The sequence below is a fragment of the Rhinopithecus bieti genome, unplaced genomic scaffold (genome assembly GCF_001698545.2).
Source record: "Rhinopithecus bieti isolate Rb0 unplaced genomic scaffold, ASM169854v2 scaffold_64503, whole genome shotgun sequence".
Classification (NCBI taxonomy): Eukaryota; Metazoa; Chordata; class Mammalia; order Primates; family Cercopithecidae; genus Rhinopithecus; species Rhinopithecus bieti.
This window is the reverse complement of record NW_016825208.1, coordinates 1331639-1335331: the sequence shown is the minus strand read 5'-3', so window position 1 is coordinate 1335331 and position 3693 is coordinate 1331639. Positions and strand designations below refer to the sequence as shown.

General features: G+C 40.1%; 1 pseudogene; it reads right to left on the bottom strand.

Annotated features, from left to right (window-relative positions):
• Positions 1 to 1350: 1350 nt before the first annotated feature.
• On the bottom strand, positions 1351 to 1782 carry LOC108522594 (profilin-2-like; annotated as a pseudogene).
• Between the last annotated feature and the right edge of the window lie 1911 nt (positions 1783 to 3693).

The window sequence follows — 3693 nt, the reverse complement described above, 5'->3', positions numbered from 1 at the left end:
AGCAGACTTTGGCCTATTCTGTGTATTCCCACTTTGTCAAAAATCAGCTTTTAACAGTAAGCCAACAATTTATATAAACAACAGGAGCCTAGAGTATTTGGTTGGAATAAATTTATTTCATCTGTCTGTAAACAAAGTGTTTAACAGTTATGGCATTTTTAAAAATACATATTAAATCAGATGAGTTATGACTGTATCCCAGATGTAACAAAGTGCAGGGAAAGAAATGGACAAATCAGCAACAAGATTTGTTTTTAAATCTGTGCATCATCCACAAGGCCCAAACAATAGAAGCAAATACTAGGATGTCTCTAAAGTAGTGCCATTCGAAAGAAACCCTTAATAGGTCAGTTAAAATCCATCTCACAATAGCAACAGTTCATTTTAACAATCGTATGGCACAGAATACATATGAAAAAAATTCATCACAAGACAGCCAAGTCCACAATAATGCAACCTCATACAAAAACTCAAGCTGCAAATAAAAAGTGGTCCTATGAAGAACAAACTGGAGACACTCCAGATGGTTATGTTGGGATACCTAATGTCCATAATGGCAACCTTTTACAATTTTACTAAAGAGTAGAGCTGGTGTGCCAAGAAAAAGACGGGAACAAAAATCTGAGCTATTGCAATGATGGAATGTCCCCGGGGATTCAATCAGTATGGTTACTGTAAGGTCACGGGAGGAAGTGCTTTTTGCTCTTGTTTTGCCATTGCACTCTTCATATGTCCTGTAGACACTATGAATAAAGGTTTGTCTCTACTCACAAGCAACAACAATATTAAAAGCAAACTACTGCAGCTCTCAATAGCTCATCAACAAAAGGGATATTAACTGGTTAAAAAAAAACAGGCACTGCATAAAAAAAGATGGAAGCAAACTAAATGCCTATGTGTGAAGGGAGAGGGGGGCGGGAAAAAGAAGAGTGAAGGAAAGATGCATGCACTTTTTCCTCCCAACCATGCGCTACAAAAGGAAGGCTAAATGAGCCAAGCAAATGCTCAAAGTGCTGAAAAGACATTAATCAGAGATTGCACAACCGGCACCTTGCTTAATATTAACATATTTTAGTAATCAATATTCCATTAATTGCTAAGACAAAGTGATGCCCAACTTGGCATGCCCCCTCCCCCCAGTTTCAAGGTATCACGCAAATCATTATTGTGCTGCAATTAGGTTGCCAGATAAGGGTTGGTTACATACAGTGGTTAACATACAAATAATCCATTGGGCAAACAGGAATCATGACAGTAGAAAATAGGTAAAGAAAAATTAGCTGCCATCTATAGTTTGGTAGCACTGTGACCACAATTAGGGTTGTTGATGAAGACAGTTGCTAGGTAGATGGGGAGAGGCTGCTTACACATCAGACCTCCTCAGGTATAAAGCAAATTCATATGCTTTCTTGTTAAGTATGCCTCCGTGGACACCTTCCTTTCCCATGACTATAACCAGTGCTCTACCAGCTCTGCTGACAGCAACATTGTATGTTGGCTCCCCACCTTGACTCTTTGGATGTCCATTGTGCAGTCACCATAGACGTAGAGACTATCTCTGATCACTGAGCATTTCTTCGCGCCAAGAGTCAAACCATTGGTAAAGAAACCTTCCCAGTCTTTTCCTACAATCATATCTATTTCTATTGGCATAATGCTCTGAAAGATGCCCCCGGCCATGGCTGCCCGGACGTATTTGGCATCGCAGTAGCCGACAATGGCGGCCTCCAGACAGCAGCCATCGCACATCAGATTATCCACTTAGCTCTGCCAACTGGCCATCTTCGAGCCCTTCGCACTGCAGCGCAGACCGCCACAAGTTAACAGTTTTAAAGAAAATATTCAACATGTAAATTTATCTGGAAAGGCCAGGGGAGGGGTGAGGTTGGCTAGAGACATGATTAATTCAGAGACTCAAATTTGTCATCAGAGCTCTCTGTACTTCTAAAGAAGATAGTCAATATCAGCTTATCAGCTCCAACTTCTCTATTATCCTACCTTAACAGCTTCAGCAGAAAAATAGACATCTTTCTCACAATGTTCATAAATAAAGAACCAGAGAAAATGACCTTTGGACTAATACCTGTTGTGAGGGAGATATGGTACAGTGTGGGAAACTCTGATTGGTCAGGGCTGGGTCATGTTATTTCCTCATCCCCTGGTCCATCATATTATTTCTTAAGTTATTTAAAGTCATGGCTATTATTTTTATTTATTTTAGTTGACATAATTGTACACATTAATATAGTACAGTGTGATATTTTGATACATGAATACAATGTGTAATAAGCAAATCAGGGCATTTAGCACACTCATCACATCAAACGTTTACCATTTCTTTATGATGGAAACATTCAAAATCAAATCAAAAAAATAATCCACCACAATCAAATGGGTTTCATACCAGGGAAGCAGGGATGGTTGAACACACACAAGTGAATAAATGTGACACACCACATAAACATAATTGAAAACAAAAATCACATGATCATCTCAATAGATGCAAAACAAAAGGCATTCAACAAAATCTGGCATCCCTTTATGATTAAAGCTCTCAGCAAAATCGGCATACAAGGAACATACCTCAATGTGATAAAAGCTATTTATGACAAAGCCACAGCCAACACAATACTGAATGAGGAAAAGTTGAAAGCATTCCCTCTGAGAACTGGAAAAAGACAAGGATGTCCACTCTCACCACTTCTCTTCAACACAGTCCTGGAAGTCCTCGCCAGAGCGATCAGACAAGAGAAAGAAATAAAGGGCATCCAAATATATAAAGAAGAAGCCAAACTGTCACTGTTTGCTGATATGATTGTATACCTAGAAAACTCTAAGGACTCCTCCAAAAAGCTCCTAAAACTGATACAAGAAATCTGCAACATTTCCGGATACAAAATTAATGTACACAAATCAGTAGCTCTCCTATACTCCAACAGCAACCAGGCTGAGAATCAAATCGAGAACTCCATCCCTTTTTCAATAGCTGCAAACAAAACAAAACAAAACAAAACAAAACCACTTAGAAATATACTTAACCTAAGGACGTGAAAGACCTCTACAAGGAAAACTACAAAACACTGCTGAAACAGGCCGGGTGTGGTGGCTCATGCCTGTAATCCCAGCACTCTAGGAGACCGACGTAGGCGGATCACGAGGTCAGGAGATCGAGACTATCCTGGCTAACATGGTGAAACCCCGTCTCTACTAAAAATACAAAAATTATCCAGGCGTGGTGGCAGGTGCCTGTGGTCCCAGCTACTTGGAAGGCTGAGGCAGGAGAATGGCATGAACCCGGGAGGTCGAGCTTGCAGTGAGCCGAGATGGCGCCACTGCACTCCAGCCCGGGTGACAGAGCGAGACCCCATCTCAAAAAAAAAAAAAAAAAACACTGCTGAAACAAATCACAGATGACACAAGCAAATGGAAACACATCCCAGGCTCACGGATGGGTAGAATCAATATTGTGAGAATGACCATACTACCAAAAGAAATCTATAAATTCAGTGCAATTCCCATCAAAATACCACCAACATTTTTCACAGAACTAGAAAAAACAATCCTAAAATTCATATAAAACCCAAAAACAGCCTGCATAGCCCAAGCAAGACTAAGCAAAAAGAACAAATCTGGAGGCATCACATTACCTGATTTCAAACTATTCTATAAGGCCATAGTCACCAAAACAGCATG